Genomic DNA, 25,556 nt, shown 5'->3' with positions numbered 1-25,556 from the left:
ATTTTTATTTACTTACATGTAGGACGGGGAATTTACTATGGATCTTATATATATATACATACCTGAATAATTGGTACAGTGATTTTATTTTTAGTTATAGCAACTGCATTTATAGGATATGTCTTACCCTGAGGCCAAATATCTTTTTGAGGTACAACAGTAATTACTAATTTATTATCAGCAATCCCATACTTAGGAACAGATTTAGTCCAATGAGTATGAGGAGGATTCGCTGTTGATAATGCAACATTAAATCGATTCTTCACATTCCATTTTGTATTACCATTTATTATTGCTGCTATAGCAGCAATTCATTTATTTTTTCTTCACCAAACAGGATCTAATAATCCTCTTGGACTAAATGGAGATATTGAAAAAATTCCATTCCATCCATACTTTACCTTTAAGGATTCTATTACATTTGTAATAATAACATCATTATTAATTATACTATGTTTAATTAATCCTTACCTATTAGGAGATCCAGATAACTTTGTACCTGCCAACCCATTAGTAACACCAGTTCACATTCAACCAGAATGATATTTCCTATTTGCATATGCAATTCTACGATCTATCCCTAATAAGTTAGGAGGTGTTATTGCATTATTTTTATCAATTAGAATCTTAATAATTTTACCATTTTATAATAAAACACCATTCTGAGGCATTCAATTTTATCCTATTAATCAAATTTTATTCTGAATTATAGTAGTTGTTGTATGCTTACTAACGTGAATTGGTAAACGACCTGTTGAAGAACCTTATATTATAACAGGTCAAATCTTAACAATTATTTACTTCACATATTTCTTAATTAATGTCCATGTCGCAAACGCATGAGATAAATTAATTAAGGAATAAAGTTAATTAGCTTAGGAAGAGCATATGTTTTGAAAACATAAAATTAGAAGTTTAACTCTTCTATTAACTTTTCTCAAAAAATTTCACTAAACAAATGAGATAAATAAAATCTTTAAACCAACAAAGAAAATAAAAAAATTCAAAGATAAAGGTAAAAAACTTTTTCAAGCTAAGTACATTAATTTATCATAACGGAACCGTGGTAATGTTCCACGAACCCAAATAAAACCAAAAGATATAATAGCAAGCTTAATAAAAAATATAAAAGAATAAAAATCACCGCCCAAAAAAATTAAAGCCAATAACATTCTTATGAAGACAATTCTAGTATATTCAGCTAAAAAAATTAAAGTAAAACCACCCGCACCATACTCAATATTAAATCCTGAAACTAACTCAGATTCCCCTTCAGCAAAATCAAAAGGAGTACGATTAGTTTCAGCTAAGCAAGAAGCAAAACAAGCTAAAGCTAAAGGAAAAGAAATAATAATAAATCAACAATAAAGCTGATAGTTTATAAAATCAAACATATTAAAACTACCAATTAAAATATTTAAAGACAATAAAATTAAAGCTAAACTAACTTCATAAGAAATTGTTTGAGCAACAGAACGAAGAGAACCTAATAATGAATAATTTGAATTAGAAGATCAACCAGCAATTATAACAGTATAAACACCTAATCTAGTACAACATAAAAAAAATAAAAATCCATAAGAAAAAGAACACATATAAGTTAAATAAGGAAAAATTACTCAAACGGCTAAAGAAATCATTAAATTAAAAACAGGGGAAAAATAATAAAGTAGGTAATTAGATATAATAGGAATTGGCTGCTCCTTACAAATTAACTTAATAGCATCTCTAAATGGCTGAGGAATTCCAACAAAACCTACCTTATTTGGACCCTTTCGAATCTGAATATAACCTAAAACCTTACGCTCTAATAAAGTTAAAAAGGCAACACTAATTAAAACACAAATAACCAATAAAAGAAAATTCAAAATAAATATAAATAAATCATAAAATATCAATACTATTTGTAGAAAAAATCTACATAAATGAATTCTAAATTCAACACATTAATCTGTCAAAATAGTAAATAAATTAATATTAATCAATATAACAAAAAATATTTTAACCATATGGTCCTTTCGTACTAATATGGATTAACAATCTTAGGATAGAAACCGACCTGGCTCACGCCGGTCTGAACTCAGATCATGTAAGAATTTAAAGGTCGAACAGACCTAATCATTGGGCTCCTGCACCCAAAATTTTTCTTAATCCAACATCGAGGTCGCAATCTGCTTTGTCGATATGAGCTCTCAAAAACAATTACGCTGTTATCCCTAAGGTAACTTAATCTTATGATCATAAATTATGGATAAAAATAACAAACATAAATAAATGATATAATAATGAAGAGTTTATCTATTCTTCATGTCACCCCAACAAAACATCATCATTAAATATAGAAAGACAAACAAAAAACTATATAAAAGTAAAATGTCAAGCTCTATAGGGTCTTCTCGTCCTAAAGAAGAATTTAAGCCTTTTGACTCAAAAGTTAAATTCAAAAATTTATTAAGAGACAGTTGATTTCTCGTCAAGCCATTCATTCCAGCCACTAATTAAGAGACTAATGATTATGCTACCTTTGCACGGTCAAAATACCGCGGCTCTTTAAAAATACGCTCAGTGAGCAGGCCAGACCTCAAAATATAAACAAGAGGACATGTTTTTGATAAACAGGCGGAAATCAATTTTGCCTAGTTCCTTATAATAAGTTCACAAGGTAAAAATTTCATACAAATAAATATACTAATTCTATCATTATTACAAAAATTTTAAAATTAAATTAATAATCTTAATAAAAAACCTAAAATATTTATAAAATCAAAATAAAAAATAATGAACTAAAACGTAATCTTAAAGATAGCTGGTTTAAAGCTTACTATTATATTTCTATAAAATAAATTATAGGTTATTAACTTCAAAGCTTATCCCTTAAAGAATAAATAAGTTAATATTTTTACTTAAAAAATTAAATAAAAACAAATAACTTTAAAAAATTAAATTTTTTCTTAAGAAACTAGATATCTTGGGAAACGATTAACATCTCATTTCTATAAATAATTTAATAATAATTATGATACATTAACGATAAATTATTTATAAATCAACCGAAATCGAGACAAGTAAAATAAATACTAAAATTTTGATAAACCCTGATACAAAAGGTACAATAAATAAAATCTACTTAAAAAAATTTAAAATAATATTTCATAAAACACTTACATTACGAATAAACTATAATTTAAAAAATCAATTCTATAAAATATACTAAGACAAAAATACAATAAAATTATTTATATTAAATAATTAAATAAACAAAAAATAAATATAATAAAATAAATAATCAAGATATCCTGATTTGCACAGAAAAATTTTCAGTGTAAATGAAACACTTTACTATTAAGTTATATCTTGAAACTCTTCCTAGATACACTTTCCAGTACATCTACTATGTTACGACTTATCTCATCTAAATTGAAGCTACTTTAAAATAAAATAGAATAATCAATAATGAGAGCGACGGGCGATGTGTACACATCTCAGAGCCAATATCAGTTAAATTAAATAAATTAAATTACTATCAAACCCACCTTCATTAACAGTATTTCACTATCAAATCCGTTATAAACAAAAATCTATTGTAACCCACCTCCTCTTAACTATAAGCTGCACCTTGACCTGAAATATTTTATAATTATAAATCTTGAGAATTATAACTCTAAAAAGATTCTCTGATAACGGAGATATACAAACAAATAAATTAAGTAGAGTAAATCGTGTATTATCAATCATGGGGTAGGTTCCTCTGAATGGAATGAGATACCGCCAAATTCTTTGGGTTTAAAGACCTTAACTAATAGTACCCTGGTAAATATAATTAACATTTAAAATAATAGGGTATCTAATCCTAGTTTATTATTTAAATTTCACAGATTCATAAAAAGGGCCACAAATAAATTTTAACATTTCACCTTACAAATTTATATTTCAACCCTAATAATATAAACAACTGTTTTAACCAATAATATTCACTTGTATCAATCGTATAACCGCGGCTGCTGGCACGAATTATGCCGATACTAAATCAATTGCAAAATCCAAAATCACTTGATAATTAAATCAAATTACTGCAAAAAGAACATTTAGTCTAACAAAACTTACATATAATACAAAGAAAAAGTGAATAAAAAGCAAGAATAAAACTTTTAAAAATAAAAGCAAGAAAATTTTAAATCTATTAATTCAGGAAAAAATAAAAGATTCAAATATTTAAAGAAAAAAAAAGAAAAAAACCACAATCATTAACAAAAAAAAAGAAACGCCCCTATGTATGACCACAACAACTTCCCTATTATATATAATTAAAGATTAATATGGAACATGTATATCAATAAATGTATTATATTCTTTCTTATTTAATCTTTCTTTTCACTAATAAATAAAGAAAGATTAAATAATATAATAAATATATTTTATACAATTATGTAATTTAATATAATATGTTATTAATATGCATTCCTTTTTTTATATTAAGTTAACTTTCATATATATTAGTTAAATAATCTAATTATAGATAATTTACATAATTATATTATTATAATTAATATAATTATTTATATTAATTATAATATTTTATATTTAAATTAATAATTTTATTTATTATATCCAATTATAATAATATTAAATATTAAATTACATATTATTATATATATTATATTATAATAACCTATTTTAAGCTAAAAACATAAGTAGCTATAATCCTAGGTAAATAATTGCATTAAAATAATCAATTGATAATGGTAAGATGAACTTATAATACTTTAATTTCAATTAAATGTAATATATTAATATAAATTATTTATTATATATATATATATAAAAAAATAAAATGAGCAGGATAAATTAATCCTAATTAAACAAAATAATACATAAAAGAATTTCAAAAAAAACTTTCGATTTATATATTAAATAAATGAAGTGCCTGATTAAAGGGTTACCTTGATAGGGTAAATAAGGTAAATAAAATTACCTTCATTAAAATTACATAAGATAGAATTAAACTACCTCCTTTAGTATCAAAAACTAATGTGCATCATACACCTTAATGTAAAAAGGTAAGCTAAACAAGCTAATGGGTTCATACCCCATTTATAGAGGTATCAATCCTCTCCTTTTTAATGACCAACAACTCTACAAAACTTCTCTTCCTATCAACATTAATGATAGGAACGATCCTGTCCATTTCATCAAATTCCTGATTTGGGGTTTGAATAGGACTTGAGATCAACTTACTTTCATTTATTCCGCTCCTAACAAGAAATAAAAATATAATAATAAATGAATCATCAATTAAATATTTTATTGTCCAAGCAATAGCATCGACAATATTATTATTTTCAATTTTGCTGATTCAAATAAAATATCCCATGGGATGGGAAACAGAATTTATCCCATCAATAATAATTAGATCTAGACTATTATTAAAGATTGGAGCTGCACCTTTCCATTTCTGATTTCCAGAAGATATAGGAGCATCAAGATGAAATAATTGTTTAACATTAATAACATGACAAAAAATCGCCCCAATAATGGTCTTATCTTATTGTATTCAATTAAGAACTTTTATTTGAACAATTATTATCTTAAGAATTATTATTGGGGCAATAGGAGGTTTAAATCAAACATCCTTACGACAACTTTTAGCATATTCATCAATCAGACATCTAGGTTGAATAATTAGATCATTAACAGTCAGAGAAAACATCTGAGAACTATACTTCATTATTTACTCACTATTAAGATTAATTATAGTTTTATTATTTAAGCAAATAAATTTATTTTTCATAAATCAAATTTATTCAGCCAGAAATATAAAAACCGAAATTAAATTCATAATATTCTTATCTTTATTATCTTTAGGTGGACTACCACCATTCCTTGGATTCTTACCAAAATGAATTGTAATACAATCATTAATAGAAAACAATATAACAACTATTATAACTATTGTAGTTGTATTAACTACAATTACACTCTACTACTATATACGTATTAGATTCTCAGCTCTAATTATATCATACACAGAAAATTCGTGATCTATAAAGATAACGTCCCAACAATAGGATTGATTTCAACATCAACCTTAATTTCATTATACTAAGGACTTAAGTTAATCAAACTAATAACCTTCAAAGTTATAATTAAAAGAATAATCTTTTAGGCCTTAGTAAAATTTTACACCTCTAGAATTGCAGTCTAGAATCATAATTGAATATAAGACCTAAATATGATAAGAGAGAAAACATCTCATAAGTAGATTTACAGTCTACCACCTAAAATTCAGCCATCTTACCGCAAAAATGATTATTCTCAACAAACCATAAGGACATTGGTACTTTATACTTCATATTTGGAGCATGAGCAGGAATAGTAGGAACATCAATAAGAATACTTATTCGTGCTGAACTTGGCCAACCCGGATCTCTAATTGGGGATGACCAGATTTATAATGTTATTATTACAGCTCACGCATTCGTAATAATTTTCTTTATAGTAATACCTATTATAATTGGTGGATTTGGTAATTGACTTGTTCCACTAATAATTGGTGCACCAGATATAGCATTTCCACGAATAAATAATATAAGTTTTTGATTACTACCACCTTCACTAACCCTTCTTCTTACATCTTCTATAGTAGATAATGGTGCTGGTACAGGATGAACAGTTTACCCTCCTCTAGCAGGAGCTATTGCACACGGGGGTGCATCTGTAGATCTAGCTATTTTTTCACTGCACCTAGCAGGTGTATCATCTATTCTTGGTGCAGTGAATTTCATTACAACAGCAATTAATATACGATCAGAAAGTATAACTTTAGATCAAACACCTTTATTTGTATGATCTGTAGCTATTACAGCATTACTTCTCCTTCTTTCACTTCCAGTTTTAGCAGGAGCTATTACTATATTATTAACAGATCGAAATTTAAATACATCATTCTTTGGCCCTGCAGGAGGGGGTGACCCAATTCTATATCAACATCTATTTTGATTCTTTGGACACCCAGAAGTTTATATTTTAATTCTACCGGGGTTCGGAATTATTTCACATATTGTATGTCAAGAAAGAGGAAAAATTGAATCATTTGGAACATTAGGTATAATTTATGCTATACTATCAATTGGACTAATAGGATTTATTGTATGAGCACATCATATATTTACAGTAGGAGTGGGTGTTGACACACGAGCATATTTTACATCAGCAACAATAATTATTGCTGTATCTACAGGAATTAAGGTATTTAGATGATTAGCTACATTATATGGAACTAAATTCAAGTTCAATCCACCATTATTATGAGCTCTAGGATTTATTTTCCTATTTACAATTGGTGGATTAACAGGATTAGTATCAGCAAATTCATCACTTGATATTGTATTACATGATACATATTATGTAGTAGCCCACTTTCATTATGTATTATCTATAGGAGCAGTATTTGCAATTATAGGAGGTGTCATTCAATGATATCCACTATTTACAGGATTAACTATAAATAATACGAGGGTCAGTCAAAAAGTAATGCCTCCTATTTTTTTTTCTACGTTTAATTGTCAGGAAATTTAAATGCAATTACATAGTTTGAAAACCACAACATTGAGGATCATTTTGTCATTTTTCAATGTAATCTCCGCCCATCTCTACAGTTTTGGTCCATCTTTGAACAAGGGCATGTATCCCAGCACGGTAAAAATCACAGCTCTGCTTCCTAAGCCATTGACGCACAGATGTTTTGACGGCCTCCTCATCTTCAAAATGAATCCCACGATGAGCTTCTTTTAGTGGCCCGAACAGATGGAAGTCTGATGGTGCCAGGTCAGGGCTGTATGGGGGATGAGGCAAAACTTCCCATCCAATTTTGACAATCTCGTCAGAGGTGTGACGACTGGTGTGTGGTCTTGCATTGTCATGCAAAAGAAGAACATCTGCCATTGATTTTGTTGGGCGAACTCGCTGAAGACGTGCTTTAAGTTTTTTGAGGATTGTGACGTATTGAACAGAATTTATTGTGCATCCCTGCTCCAAAAAATCAACCAGAATCACACCCTCTGTATCCCAGAAAACTGTTGCCATAACTTTCCCTGCCGATCGCACAGTTTTGAATTTTTTCTTCCTCGGCGAGCTTGTGTGACGCCACTCCATTGACTGCCTCTTTGATTCGGGTTCAAAAAAATGCTCCCATGTTTCGTCCCCGGTCACAATTTTTTTCAGAAATTCATCTCCCTCCAAACGGAAGCGCTGCAAGTGTTGGGAGGCTATTGTTTTCCTTGCCTCTTTATTCTGATCGGTTAACATTCTTGGAACCCACCGTGCACAAACTTTTGAGTACCCCAATTGTTTAATAATCGTGATCACACTGCCTTTACTAAGAGAAATAATGCGACACACTTCATCTGCAGTCACCCGACGGTCACTATGAATGATGTCATCAACTTGCTGAATGTTGTGTGGAGTCACTGCACTCACCGGCCTGCCGCTCCGCTTTTCGTCAGTCAACGGTGTTTGCCCTTCAGCTTCCTTACAACGACGAACCCATCGTCTAACAGTGCTGACATCCACTGTCACAACACCATACACCTTCTTCAGTCTTTCATGAATGCGTATGGGCGTTTCACCTTCTGCATTCAAGAATTCAATCACACAACGCTGTCTCAAACGAACATCGATGTCGGCCATCTTACAAACTTCTGCTGTGCTGCCACCTGTTAACACAGAAAGTTACTACTGCAGTGGATTGCAGAAGAAGGTTTGAGGAATGGCGCCAAATTCAAATTTTTCACTTAACTTAATTTTTTTAAGTAGAAAAAAAATGGGAGGCATTACTTTTTGACCGACCCTCGTACATGATTAAAAATCCAATTTACAATTACAAACATGGCGGCCACTGAGTGACGCGCGTTTCTTCGGCTCGCGAGTTTTTCCGCTCATTGAAGGTGTTACAGAGAAGTGCGGCAGTCCACAACGTGTGCATCTGACTAAACAAGTGTTACTTGCCGTGGTGTATTGTTCTCCATTGATTACCACAGGTGATAAGTGATAAGTGAGTGAAAAATGGGAAGAGCACGAGTAAGCGGCAGCAGGCGAGGCTACAGGGGCGCAGGCAGCGCGGGCGCCCGGTCTCCGGCGGCAGGTGAGGCCCCGCTTCCCGACATCGGGGAGCTCGTCCGGTCCCAGGTGAGTGCGGCGCTGCACAGCAAAGACACGCTAGACGTTATCGTGCAATCCATCACGGACTCCGTGACAGCCGCGGTCATGGACAAACTACAAGAGTCTGTCGGGCGCAACAGCACCGAAATCCAGTCTCTTAGAAAGTCCCTGGCCGCACAAGAGAAAAAAGCCGCCGACCTAGAGGCTAAACTGTCTGCTGCCACCGATGAAATTGAGCAGTATCAGCGAAGGAACAGCTTGCGCTTGTTCGGGGTAGCTGAAAACGATCGCGAAAACACCGACGACCTGGCCATTAGCCTAGTGCGTGAGAAACTTGGCGTGCAGATCGACGTGGGCGATATTGACAGAAGCCACCGTGTTGGGCGCAGGATACCAGGTGCCATGAAACCCAGGCCCATAATAATTAAATTTGTGTCTTACCGGAAAAGAGCTGAAGTGTTTGCTCAGAAAAGAAAACTCGCCAAGAGTGGGGTTACCCTGAGGGAAGATCTGACGCGCGAAAGACTAAAAGTTTTGAATGCTGCGATCACACAGTTTGGCCTTCAAAATGTATGGACCCAGGATGGCAGGATCGTAATCAAGACGGAAGGAGGGAGGAAAACGGTGACAAACATGTTCGAACTGAAAGACTGAGCGAAATCTCGCGAGACACAAAGTCTCATATTGTAATCTGTCTAATATAAGTTAATTATTTATTCTTTCTTTTCATTTTTTTTAGCTTAAATACTGCTCCGTTATTTCTATAAGTACCATAAGTACTCTATTTAAAATCAGTCAATTGTTTCACAAAAATATTGTTTCTTTATTTGTCTATTATAAGTGCTCATGTATATTCATATTGTCAGTCAAATGGGAATTAACATTCTCCATTAACAGGAATCCCCTTACAACCGCCTTTCTATATCTGTTATTTTCATCTTCGCCACCACCACTACTACTACTGTCTTTTTCGTAACTACTACTGCCACTTTCCATCTTTCTTTTCACTCCCTTCTTCGATACTTCCAGCGTGTTTTTCACCTTTAGTCCACAGACGCTTGAGTCAGTCACGACCTTGGACACACCTGTAAATATGTCTTGCCCCGCGAAATCCAGCTTTTGTCCCTCTTCCGGCCAGCAGGTAAACGGAGCGCGTTCGGTCCTACAGGCGGCCACAATGGGACGGACCGGTTCCGGCGGCGGGCTCTTTGTGGCCCACGCGAACGCGCAGTCGCTAACGGCTCACTTCGACGAGTTCTGTGACCTGTTCTGCCAATCGCTGTTCCACATTATCCTCGTCTCTGAAACTTGGTTGAAACCAAACATTTCTTCCGACGCTATCCGAATCGCTGGTTACTCTCTCCTAAGGGCAGATCGTGAAACACGACGCGGGGGTGGTGTGGGTGCCTATGTTCGCTCTGATCTGACACCTACTGTGCTATGCACATCGGATGCAAAGGGCGAAGGAGAAGCAGAGTTCTTGTTTTTCGAAATAAATACATCAAATCAGAAACTGCTAATTGGAGTAATCTATAAACCTCCAAACATCGGTGCCATGTCCTCCTTTCAGTCTGCCCTGTCCTCACTCGTGACACAGTATGAACACATAATCATTATGGGCGACACAAACATCGACTTACAGTTAAAATCTCCCTCTGCCGAAAAACTAAGGCGACTGTTCCACTCCAATGATATGAGTTTAACACCGCTGGACCCAACTCATCACACGCCACACAGCCACACAATCATAGATATAATAGCAACAAAGCGACCAGATAAAATAATCCGCGCCAATCAGACATCCGCTCCGGGACTCTCTGCTCATGACGTGATATTTTTAAATTACTCAATGCATACTACCAAAGAAAAATCTCACCTGGTAACCTACAGAAACTTAAAAAATGTTAACCGTGACGCTCTTCAAAAGGATTTCTCAGACATCCCTTGGCATGATATAAGCGATGAACCGACTTTAGACGAAAAAATTCGGCAATTATGTCGCAAAATTATTGCACTGTATGATAAACATGCTCCTCAACGCACTGTTAAGGTAAAGAGAGCTCCCGCTCCGTGGCTCACCACTGCATTACGTCAGTTAATGAATAAACGTGATGCTGCACATAGGGCCTTCAAGCGTAACCCAACTCCCGAGGCGTACGAAGCTTATAGGAAACTCCGAAACAGAACCAAGCAAAGCGTGAGGAATGCCAAAATCAGACATGCCCGCTCTGTCGTATGCGGCATATCAAAACCTGCTGCACTGTGGAAAAAGCTGCGCAGTTTCGGTATAGGGAAGCGAAGATCTGACGCTGTTTATCAAGCGTCTGCAGAAGAATTAAACGATTTCTTCTCAACAGCTGCAAACTGCCACGCAGCGACAAATTACCAGCCCCAAGATATTAATCTCTCGAGAGACAAGTTTTTCCTAAAACATGTCACTACCGGCACAGTACACAAGGCAAATATGAGAATCTCTTCCGAGGCAGTAGGAAATGATGGAGTGAGCATTGGCATGATTAAGAACGTCGTAGACACTATTATTCCAGTTATCACAGACATCTTCAACCTGTCTCTTGTCAGTAGTACATATCCTACTGAGTGGAAGCAAAGTTTAATTAAGCCTATACCCAAGACTGACAACCCTAAGTCGCCAGGTGACTACAGGCCGATCAGCATACTACCTGCAATTTCTAAAGCCCTAGAGCACATCGTCCATGAACAACTGACGGATTACCTCAAAACTCATAACATCCATGACGAATATCAGTCAGGCTTTCGAAAGCACCATAGTACAGCAACCGCATTAATCAAAGTAACTGATGACATTAAACATGCTATGGACAGACGTGAAGCTACTATCCTAACACTGCTTGACTTTAGCAAGGCTTTTGACACAGTTGACTTCGATATATTACTAATTAAAATGAAACAGCTGAATTTCTCAAACAGCGCAATACAATGGTTCGACAGCTACCTCAAAAACAGAAGTCAACAAGTCATCTGTGGGTCGGAAAAGTCATCATGGAAAAGCGTGCGCTCTGGAGTTCCCCAAGGCTCCGTCCTTGGTCCACTACTCTTCTCACTGTACATTAATGATATTTCTTCAGTGATTCACTCCTGCAACTACCATCTTTATGCCGACGACATCCAACTGTACATAAGTGCAAGCCCCAAGAACATTGCTGGCGCAGTAGCGAGTATGAACGCAGATCTTTGCTCTGTTTCTCGATGGGCACATAACCTAGGTCTGAAACTAAACCCCAAGAAATCCCAGGTCATACTTATATCTCATCCAAAGTTAATCAGCCGGTACTTTCGCGAAACAGTCCCTAAAATACTCCTCAATGGTACCCAACTACCATACCAAAAAACAGTAAAAGACCTTGGAATAATCTTGGATGAACACCTAAACTGGGAAGAACAAACAGTCACAGCTTGCCGGAAATCGCTCTCCTCCCTACATGCAATTCAAAAATTTAGAAAAATATTTCCAACCCATGTTAAACAAAAATTAGTCCAAACACTAGTCTTGCCTAATCTTTACTACTGCGATGTAGTTCAACACGGCACAAATAGTGAAAATTCTAGATGCCTCGAGCTAGTGATGAATGCTTGCGTTAGATACGTGTGCAATATTCGGTTGTATGATCATATCAGTCCTTCATACTCCCAGCTAGGTTGGATACGCCCACATACGGCACGCGATCTCCACACGATGTGCTTACTTCATCGATTTCTTAGCCACTGGTGCCCCCAATACTTATCTTCTCACATTAAACACCTATCATCATTCCACAATCGCAACACCAGATCGGATACGTCTATCATCTTGGCTGTACCTTTACATAATACAAAATCTTTCTCCGTGTCATTCTCCATCTCAGCCATACGACTATGGAACGCGCTCCCCTGTGATCTGCGTCTTATCCAGAACTACTCAACATTCAAGAGGGAACTCAAAACATACATTTTAGGGACGGTATAGCCACCATTCTTGTGCCCCTCCCATCTCTTTCTTTCTCCTCTCCATCACAGCTTCGAATTTTATCGTTCTATTTCTCTTCCTCTAACCTATCTACCTCTTATATATCTCTTTCACCCCATTCTATCGCCTTATGTCTCTGCTCGATGAGAATAACTCACAAGCTGCAAGAACATAACGAGAAAATTCCCAACTAACAATGTGACTGACATTCAGAAAAGAAAAGTATGTTTACTTTCATATACATAGTCATTATTATTATTATTATTATTACTATTACTATTATTATTATTATTACTATTATTATTGATTGTTATAATTATTTTTTATTATTATAATTATCATTGTACTACTGTTATGATATCTATTTTTTTTCTTTAACATCAATACTGCATAATAGGCTATATGTCCTTAATGTTAAGTAGAAACTGTAACTCGTTCAATCTGAGTATGCCTGGTTAGGTGTAAGAGAGGGCCTGAAGGCCCTAATCTTGCCAGGTAAAATAAATGCATAAATAAATAAATAAATAAATAAATATATTCATTGGAGTAAATTTAACATTCTTTCCTCAACACTTCCTAGGATTAGCAGGAATACCTCGACGATACTCTGACTACCCAGACGCATATACATCATGAAACGTAGTATCAAGAATTGAGTCTACAATTTCTATTGTAGGAATCATTATATTCATTGTAATTATATGAGAAAGAATGATTACAAACCGAGCAATTATATTTAGAGCTAACATAAGAAGATCAACAGAATGACTACAAAATAACCCTCCTGCAGAACATAGTTACTCAGAATTACCATTAATCTCTAGATTCTAATATGGCAGATTAGTGCAGCAGATTTAAGCTCTACAAATAAAGGTTTGACCTTTTATTAGAAAATATTTATTAATGGCAACATGATCAATTTTATCTCTTCAAGATGGAGCTTCACCATTAATGGAGCAATTATCATTCTTTCATGATCATACTATGGTCGTATTATTATTAATTACAGTAATTGTAGGTTATGCCCTAAGTTATATATTATTTATTGCCTATACTAACCGTAATATACTTCATGGACATTTAATTGAAACAATCTGAACAGCTTTACCAGCAATTACATTAATTTTTATTGCCCTTCCATCATTACGACTATTATATTTACTTGATGATTCAGTAGATGCAATAATTACAATTAAAACCATTGGACGACAATGATATTGAAGATATGAATATTCAGACTTCATAGACGTAGAATTTGACACTTATATAACACCAGAACAAGACCTAGAAAATGATGGATTCCGACTACTAGATGTAGATAACCGAACAATCCTACCAATAAATACAGTACACCTTGAAATTCATCAGATGACTGAAAGTAAGTAATGGTCTCTTAAACCAAATAATAGTAAATTAACGACTACTTCTGATGGGGAAATTATATCCAAATCCCTCAAATATCCCCTCTTATATGATTCTCACTATTCATTATATTTTCAGCTACATTAATCTTGTTTAATCAAATAAACTTCTTCTCATTTAAACCTAACCTTATTAAAAGAGCAGAAAAAGGAACAATTGAAATAAAAAACTTAAATTGAAAATGATAACAAATCTATTCTCAACATTTGACCCATCAACTAACATCTTTAATTTATCATTAAATTGAACTAGAACATTTCTAGGACTATTATTAATCCCATCACTATTTTGACTTACACCATCACGAATTAACATTATCTGAAATAAACTAAATTTAAACTTACATAATGAATTTAAAACACTTCTTGGACCAAAATCATTTAATGGAACAACATTCATTTTCATCTCAATTTTTATTATAATATTATTTAACAATTTCATAGGATTATTCCCTTATATTTTTACTAGAACAAGACATTTAGCATTAACATTTGCAATTGCCCTACCTATATGGCTAAGATTTATATTATTTGGATGAATTAACCATACCTTGTACCACAAGGTACACCGCCTGCATTAATATCATTTATAGTACTAATTGAAACAATTAGTAATGTTATTCGACCAGGTACATTAGCAGTACGGTTGGCAGCAAATATAATTGCAGGACACTTATTATTAACCTTATTAGGAAACACAGGACCATCTATAGCAATAAACTTAATCTCATTACTAATTATTGGACAAATACTTCTATTAATTCTAGAATCAGCAGTAGCAATAATTCAAGCCTATGTTTTCTCAATTCTAAGAACTCTATATTCTAGAGAAGTATATTAAACCTATGTTAACAACTCACTCAAACCACCCATTCCACTTAGTAGACTATAGACCTTGACCATTAACAGGAGCAATTGGAGCAATAGTCCTAGTATCAGGACTAGCAAAATGATTCCACCTATTTAATATTAACTTATTCATAATTGGATTTGGAATTACCCTACTAACTATAATTCAATGATGACGAGATGTAGTACGAGAAGGAACATATCAAGGATTACATACAGGATTTGTATCAATTGGATTACAATGAGGAATAATTTTATTTATTGCATCAGAGGTATTATTTTTCGTTTCTTTTTTTTGACCATTCTTTAGAAGAAGATTAGCACCAACAATTGAACTAGGAATACTATGACCTCCAATAGGAATTCAACCCTTTAACCCTATACAAATTCCATTACTTAATACAGCTATTCTTTTAGCATCAGGAGTAACAGTAACATGAGCACATCATAGTTTAATGGAATCTAATCATACTCAAGCACTACAAGGATTATTCTTCACAGTGTTATTAGGACTATACTTTACAATACTTCAAGCATATGAATATTGAGAAGCACCTTTTACCATTGCAGATGCAGTTTATGGATCAACATTCTTTGTTGCAACAGGATTCCATGGTTTACACGTAATTATTGGAACAATCTTTTTATCAACATGTCTACTTCGACACTCAATAAATCAATTTTCACCAAGACATCACTTTGGATTTGAAGCAGCAGCATGATACTGACACTTCGTAGACGTAGTATGATTATTCTTATATATCTCTATTTATTGATGAGGTAGATAATTGTTTTTCTAGTATAAATAGTACATTTGACTTCCAATCAGAAAGCTTGATATAAATCAAGAAAAACAATTCTAATTCTATCAACAAGAGTTTTCATTAGATTTATTATTCCAATAATTGTTATAATCCTGGCAACAACACTATCAAAAAAATTAATTAATGATCGAGAAAAAAGATCACCATTCTAATGTGGGTTTGATCCAAAAAGATCAGCACGAATACCATTCTCAATACGATTCTTCCTAATCGCAGTAATCTTTTTAATTTTTGATGTAGAAATTCCACTAATTCTACCAATTGTAATTATTTTTAAAACTTCAGACATTATAATCTGAACAGTATCAACAATATTTTTTATTCTAGTTCTATTAGGAGGACTATACCATGAATGAAACCAAGGAGCATTACAATGAGCAGAATAAAGGGTTGTAGTTAAATATAACATTTGGGTTGCATTCAAAAAGTATTGATATTATCAATCAACCTTAAATAGAATAAGAAGCGAAATATTGCAGTCAGTTTCGACCTGGAAGATTGGTATGTACTACCCTTATTCTTATTAATTGAAGCCAAAAAGAGGCGTATTACTGTTAATAATATAATTGAACTATAATAGTTCCAATTAAGGAAATGTAAAGCCAATATGAAAGCTGCTAACTTTTTATATTAGCGGTTAAACTCCGTTAACATTTCTAAAATTTATATAGTTTAAATAAAACATTACATTTTCACTGTAAAAATAATATATCTATATTTATAAATACTTAAAAGTAAAAATACTTCCTTAACATCTTCAGTGTCACGCTCTAATTATAAGCTATTTAAGTAAACGAAAAACAATATTACCAAAATAAATATTCAAAAAATAAAAGTTAAAAGATAAATCTTGAAATTAGAATCATATCAACCTTGAATATAACCAATTAAATAAATAAATAATCTATATAAACCTTGACCATCAAGTAATTCACCTCAACCATAATCAAATGACTTAGATGAATAATAACCTATTTTTAAAGGAATATATCTAATAAACTTAGATGAAAGAAAAGGTATAAATCATATAGAACCAGCAAATCTAACAAAAGAAAGTATACTTAAAGAAAATAAATTATGAGAAAAATCAAAATTAGAAATAAGATAACCTAAATAAGCACCTAAAATAACAACTGTAATAGTTAAAAACTTTAAATAATAAGGTAAAGCAATCACACGAGGAATAGGAAAAATCAATCAAGATAAAAGACTACCACCAAAAACAGCAACAAACAATAGACCAATTATTCCAAATGAAATATAATAACCCTTATCATCAAAAGAAAATCTAGAATAAAAATTATTATCACCAGATATTGAATAATAAAACAAACGAAAAGAATAAGAAGCAGTTAAACCAGTAGAAAAAAAACAAAGAAAAAAATTAAACAATTAATTCATCTTAAACAAACCATCTCAAGAATTAAATCCTTTGAATAAAATCCCGCTAAAAAAGGTATTCCACACAAAGATAAACTAGAAACATTAAAACAAACTGAAGTTAAAGGTATGATATTAACAATTGATCCTATAAAACGAATATCCTGAGAATCCTTCAAATTATGAATTATTGAACCTGCACATATAAATAATAATGCCTTAAATAAAGCATGAGCCAATAAATGAAAAAATGCAAGCTTTGGATAACCTATAGCCAAAATTCTTATTATTAAACCAAGTTGTCTTAAAGTAGAAAGAGCAATAATCTTCTTTAAATCAAACTCAAAATTAGCGCCCAATCCAGCCATAAATATAGTTATACAACCAATTAAAAGTAAAAATCAACCACAATTATAAGTATCCAATATTGGTCTAAAACGAATTAATAAATAAACACCAACAGTAACAAGAGTAGAAGAATGAACTAAAGCAGAAACAGGGGTAGGAGCTGCTATAGCAGCAGGAAGTCATGAAGAGAAAGGAATCTGAGCTCTCTTAGTTATAGCTGCTAAAACAATTAATATAGTAATGAGCTTTATTTCAAAAGAATTAGAAATAAAATCATAATAATAAATATAATTTCAACCACCAAAATTTAACATTCATGCAATAGAAATTAAAACAGCAACATCACCAATACGATTAGAAAGTGCAGTTAATATACGAGCACTATAAGATTTTACATTTTGATAATAAATAACTAAACAATAAGAAACTAAACCTAAACCATCTCAACCTAATAAAATTCTAATTAAATTAGGACTAATAATTAAAAAACCTATAGAAAGAATAAATATTAAAACAATAATAATAAAACGATTTATATTCTTTTCACTAGATATATAATCCTCTCTATAATAAATAACCAAAGAAGAAATATATATAACAAAAGATATAAAAATAAAAGATATTCAATCCAAAATTAAAGTTATAACAACTATAGAACCATTTAAATTGAAAAGCTCTCACTCAACAAAAACTCTATAATCAATTATTAAATAATAAATACCTAAAATAAAAATTATAGTTCTCGAAATAAACAAAGAAAAAAAACTCAAAGAACAAATAGAAAATAAATTCACGGCCTAAGATGAAAAACTTCTTATCATTGATTCCACAAAACAATATTTTTAATTAAAATACTTAAGCAAACTAAACAAAGAAATATTCACCCTTTAAGCAGAGAATATTTAAAGGCAATCAATGTAAAAGTAAAAGATGATATTCACGAAAATAACCAAGAGAACAAGTATAAACACCAGAATAATAATTCCCATGCTGAGAATAAGAATATATATACAAAGTATAAACAGCTCTAAAAAAAGATAAAAAAATCAAAGCAAAGAATCTAAAAGAAGATCAAGATATAATTCTATTTAATAATCTAATTTCACCTACCAAATTTAAAGAAGGAGGAGCAGCCATATTTGATGATCTTAAAAGAAATCATCATAAAGCCATTCTTGGCATCAAATTAATTATACCCTTGTTAATTAATAATCTTCGTCTACCTAAACGTTCATAAATAATATTAGATAAACAAAATAAACCAGAAGAACATAAACCATGACCAACCATTAGAGAAAGAGAACCTACACAACCTCATCAATTCATAGTCATCAATCCACCAATAACCATTCTTATATGAGCAACAGAAGAATATGCAATTAAAGACTTTAAATCAACCTGACGAAAACAAATAAATCTTACAATAACACCCCCAGATAAACCTAAAGACAATCAAAAATAATTAAACTTTAAACCCAAATAAGAAATAACCTTTATAACACGAAAAATACCATAACCACCTAACTTTAATAAAACACCAGCAAGAATTATTCTACCTGAAATAGGGGCCTCTACATGAGCCTTAGGAAGTCATAAATGAACCAAAAACTTAGGTATCTTAACTAAAAAAGCCAAAATTATAAATACATAAAACATAAAATAATAAGAACCAAAATCAACCAATAAAGGAAAATATAAAGTATTAGAAAAATCATAAACCTTAAATAAAACTAATAATAAAGGTAATCTAGCAACCAAAGTATAAAAAATTAAATAAACACCAGCCTGCAAACGCTCAGGTTGATAACCCCAACCCAAAATTAAAAGTAAAGTAGGAACTAATCTAGCCTCAAAAAAAATATAAAAAGAAAGAAGACTTAATCTAGCAAATGAACAGTAAAGCATAATTATTAAAATCAAAACCATAAAAACAAAAAAATTAGAATGATATGAACTTAAATAAACTGAACCTCTAGCAGTGATTATTAAAGAACAAATCCAAAAACTAAGTAAAATTAAACTAAAAGAAAAATAATCAATACCAAAATAATATCTAATTATATTCAAATCAGCATATGAATAAACACAAATTATAAAAACAAAACCCGACAGAAACATTAAAGAATGAACCAACCATCAACAATTATTTAATAAACAAAGAGGGATCAAAAAATAGTTATAAATAAATACTTTAACATAAAGATAAACCAAAAGAATTAAAAAAATCATTACCATGAGAACGAATTATTGAAACTAAAATAGAAAGACCTAAAGCACCCTCACAAACAGAAAAAACTAAAAAAATAACAGGAAAAAAATAATCATAATCAAACTCAATAAGAAAAACAATAACTAACATAAATAAAGAAAGAACAATATATTCTAATCTCAAAAGAACCATTAATAAATGTTTACATTTAGAAGAAAAAACATAAACACCAGCAAAATAAATCAATAAAGAAGTAAAAATAGAGAATATAAACATTAGTTTTAATAGTTTAAAAAAAACGCCGGTCTTGTAAACCGGAAATAAGTCCAGCCCCCACTTTTAAAACTTCAGAGGTGGAAAAGCTTCCATCATCGGTCCCCAAAACCGGTATTTTAAAGAAACTAACCCCTGAAATGATCAAAATAATAATTATATCATTATCAAATGTAATAAATATTAATTTTATTAAATTAAGACACCCAATATCAATAATGCTTTTTATTATCCTTCAAACCTTCCTAGTTGGATTAATAACAGGAACAATAATAGAAAGATATTGATTATCATATATTTTATTTTTAACATTTCTTGGTGGTATACTAGTATTATTTATTTACATTACAAGAATTGCATCAAACGAAATATTTCAGCCTAAATCAATCACTATAATTATTACATTAATAATGTGAGTATTTATCATATTAATATTAATTATTCTAGATATATCTATATTTATAGACTTTTTCAAAAACACCGAAACTATAAATATTGATAATTCAATCAATTATCAAGAAATAACAATATCTTTAGAAAAATTATATAATAGACCAACATTCATTATTACAATAACAATAATAATTTATTTATTTTTAGCACTACTAGCAGTTGTTAAAATCACTAATATTAAACAGGGACCTATTCGTAAAATAAGATAATTACTAATGAATAAACCCTTACGATTAAGACATCCTTTAATTAAAATTATTAATAACTCTTTAATTGACTTACCTGCCCCAACAAATATTTCATTTTGATGAAATTTTGGATCCCTATTAGGGTTATGTTTGGTAATTCAAATCGTAACTGGACTATTTTTAGCTATACATTATACATCAAATATTGAAATAGCATTCAGTAGTGTAGTACACATCTGCCGAGACGTAAATAATGGTTAAATTATCCGAACCTTACACGCAAATGGAGCATCTATATATTTATTTGTATTTACTTACATGTAGGACGGGGAATTTACTATGGATCTTATATATATATATATATATACATACCTGAATAATTGGTATAGTGATTTTATTTTTAGTTATAGCAACTGCATTTATAGGATATGTCTTACCCTGAGGCCATCTTTTTGAGGTACAACAGTAATTACTAATTTATTATCAGCAATCCCATACTTAGGAACAGATTTAGTCCAATGAGTATGAGGAGGATTCGCTGTTGATAATGCAACATTAAATCGATTCTTCACATTCCATTTTGTATTACCATTTATTATTGCTGCTATAGCAGCAATTCATTTATTTTTTCTTCACCAAACAGGATCTAATAATCCTCTTGGACTAAATGGAGATATTGAAAAAATTCCATTCCATCCATACTTTACCTTTAAGGATTCTATTACATTTGTAATAATAACATCATTATTAATTATACTATGTTTAATTAATCCTTACCTATTAGGAGATCCAGATAACTTTGTACCTGCCAACACATTAGTAACACCAGTTCACATTCAACCAGAATGATATTTCCTATTTGCATATGCAATTCTACGATCTATCCCTAATAAGTTAGGAGGTGTTATTGCATTATTTTTATCAATTAGAATCTTAATAATTTTACCATTTTATAATAAAACACCATTCCGAGGCATTCAATTTTACCCTATTAATCAAATTTTATTCTGAATTATAGTAGTTGTTGTATGCTTACTAACGTGAATTGGTAAACGACCTGTTGAAGAACCTTATATTATAACAGGTCAAATCTTAACAATTATTTACTTCACATATTTCTTAATTAATGTCCATGTCGCAAACGCATGAGATAAATTAATTAAGGAATAAAGTTAATTAGCTTAGGAAAAGCATATGTTTTGAAAACATAAAATTAGAAGTTTAACTCTTCTATTAACTTTTCTCAAAAAATTTCACTAAACAAATGAGATAAATAAAATCTTTAAACCAACAAAGAAAATAAAAAAATTCAAAGATAAAGGTAAAAAACTTTTTCAAGCTAAGTACATTAATTTATCATAACGGAACCGTGGTAATGTTCCACGAACCCAAATAAAACCAAAAGATATAATAGCAAGCTTAATAAAAAATATAAAAGAATAAAAATCACCGCCCAAAAAAATTAAAGCCAATAACATTCTTATGAAGACAATTCTAGTATATTCAGCTAAAAAAATTAAAGTAAAACCACCCGCACCATACTCAATATTAAATCCTGAAACTAACTCAGATTCCCCTTCAGCAAAATCAAAAGGAGTACGATTAGTTTCAGCTAAGCAAGAAGCAAAACAAGCTAAAGCTAAAGGAAAAGAAATAATAATAAATCAACAATAAAGCTGATAGTTTATAAAATCAAACATATTAAAACTACCAATTAAAATAATTAAAGACAATAAAATTAAAGCTAAACTAACTTCATAAGAAATTGTTTGAGCAACAGAACGAAGAGAACCTAATAATGAATAATTTGAATTAGAAGACCAACCAGCAATTATAACAGTATAAACACCTAATCTAGTACAACATAAAAAAAATAAAAATCCATAAGAAAAAGAACACATATAAGTTAAATAAGGAAAAATTACTCAAACGGCTAAAGAAATCATTAAATTAAAAACAGGGGAAAAATAATAAAGTAGGTAATTAGATATAATAGGAATTGGCTGCTCCTTACAAATTAACTTAATAGCATCTCTAAATGGCTGAGGAATTCCAACAAAACCTACCTTATTTGGACCCTTTCGAATCTGAATATAACCTAAAACCTTACGCTCTAATAAAGTTAAAAAGGCAACACTAATTAAAACACAAATAACCAATAAAAGAAAATTCAAAATAAATATAAATAAATCATAAAGTATCAATACTATTTGTAGAAAAAATCTACATAAATGAATTCTAAATTCAACACATTAATCTGTCAAAATAGTAAATAAATTAATATTAATCAATATAACAAAAAATATTTTAACCATATGGTCCTTTTGTACTAATATGGATTAACAATCTTAGGATAGAAACCGACCTGGCTCACGCCGGTCTGAACTCAGATCATGTAAGAATTTAAAGGTCGAACAGACCTAATCATTGGGCTCCTGCACCCAAAATTTTTCTTAATCCAACATCGAGGTCGCAATCTGCTTTGTCGATATGAGCTCTCAAAAACAATTACGCTGTTATCCCTAAGGTAACTTAATCTTATGATCATAAATTATGGATCAAAATAACAAACATAAATAAATGATATAATAATGAAGAGTTTATCTATTCTTCATGTCACCCCAACAAAACATCATCATTAAATATAGAAAGACAAACAAAAAACTATATAAAAGTAAAATGTCAAGCTCTATAGGGTCTTCTCGTCCTAAAGAAGAATTTAAGCCATTTGACTCAAAAGTCAAATTCAAAAATTTATTAAGAGACAGTTGATTTCTCGTCAAGCCATTCATTCCAGCCACTAATTAAGAGACTGATGATTATGCTACCTTTGCACGGTCAAAATACCGCGGCTCTTTAAAAATAGGCTCAGTGAGCAGGCCAGACCTCAAAATATAAACAAGAGGACATGTTTTTGATAAACAGGCGGAAATCAATTTTGCCTAGTTCCTTATAATAAGTTCACAAGGTAAAAATTTCATACAAATAAATATACTAATTCTATCATTATTACAAAAATTTTAAAATTAAATTAATAATCTTAATAAAAAACCTAAAATATTTATAAAATCAAAATAAAAAATAATGAACTAAAACGTAATCTTAAAGATAGCTGGTTTAAAGCTTACTATTATATTTCTATAAAATAAATTATAGGTTATTAACTTCAAAGCTTATCCCTTAAAGAATAAATAAGTTAATATTTTTACTTAAAAAATTAAATAAAAACAAATAACTTTAAAAAATTAAATTTTTTCTTAAGAAACTAGATATCTTGGGAAACGATTAACATCTCATTTCTATAAATAATTTAATAATAATTATGATACATTAACTATAAATTATTTATAAATCAACCCAAATCGAGACAAGTAAAATAAATACTAAAATTTTGATAAACCCTGATACAAAAGGTACAATAAATAAAATCTACTTAAAAAAATTTAAAATAATATTTCATAAAACACTTACATTACGAATAAACTATAATTTAAAAAATCAATTCTATAAAATATACTAAGACAAAAATACAATAAAATTATTTATATTAAATAATTAAATAAACAAAAAATAAATATAATAAAATAAATAATCAAGATATCCTGATTTGCACAGAAAAATTTTCAGTGTAAATGAAACACTTTACTAATAAGTTATATCTTGAAACTCTTCCTAGATACACTTTCCAGTACATCTACTATTATACGACTTATCTCATCTAAATTGAAGCTACTTTAAAATAAAATAGAATAATCAATAATGAGAGCGACGGGCGATGTGTACACATCTCAGAGCCAATATCAGTTAAATTAAATAAATTAAATTACTATCAAATCCACCTTCATTAACAGTATTTCACTATCAAATCCGTTATAAACAAAAATCTATTGTAACCCACCTCCTCTTAACTATAAGCTGCACCTTGACCTGAAATATTTTATAATTATAAATCTTGAAATTTTAACTCTAAAAAGGTTCTCTGATAACGGAGATATACAAACAAATAAATTAAGTAGAGTAAATCGTGTATTATCAATCATGGGGTAGGTTCCTCTGAATGGAATGAGATACCGCCAAATTCTTTGGGTTTAAAGACCTTAACTAATAGTACCCTGGTAAATATAATTAACATTTAAAATAATAAGGTATCTAATCCTAGTTTATTATTTAAATTTCACAGATTCATAAAAAGGGCCACAAATAAATTTTAACATTTCACCTTACAAATTTATATTTCAACCCTAATAATATAAACAACTGTTTTAACCAATAATATTCACTTGTATCAATCGTATAACCGCGGCTGCTGGCACGAATTATGCCGATACTAAATCAATTGCTAAATCCAAAATCACTTGATAATTAAATCAAATTACTGCAAAAAGAACATTTAGTCTAACAAAACTTACATATAATACAAAGAAAAAGTGAATAAACAAGCAAGAATAAAACTTTTAAAAATAAAAAATA

The 25,556-nt window shown here is 30.8% G+C and overlaps 1 long non-coding RNA gene across 1 annotated transcript; it reads right to left on the bottom strand.

Annotated features, from left to right (window-relative positions):
* Positions 1-1,963: 1,963 nt before the first annotated feature.
* Positions 1,964-24,651, bottom strand: LOC126278631 (uncharacterized). The gene is made up of 2 exons (XR_007550739.1): positions 23,915-24,651; positions 1,964-2,522 (listed from the first exon to the last, which is right to left on the bottom strand). It is a non-coding gene; the product is annotated as an uncharacterized LOC126278631 (long non-coding RNA).
* Positions 24,652-25,556: the final 905 nt, after the last annotated feature.

This window comes from Schistocerca gregaria, chromosome 6 (assembly GCF_023897955.1).
Source record: "Schistocerca gregaria isolate iqSchGreg1 chromosome 6, iqSchGreg1.2, whole genome shotgun sequence".
NCBI classification, from domain to species: Eukaryota; Metazoa; Arthropoda; class Insecta; order Orthoptera; family Acrididae; genus Schistocerca; species Schistocerca gregaria.
The sequence above is the reverse complement of the archived record's forward strand: the minus strand, read 5'-3'. Positions and strand labels throughout refer to the sequence as shown.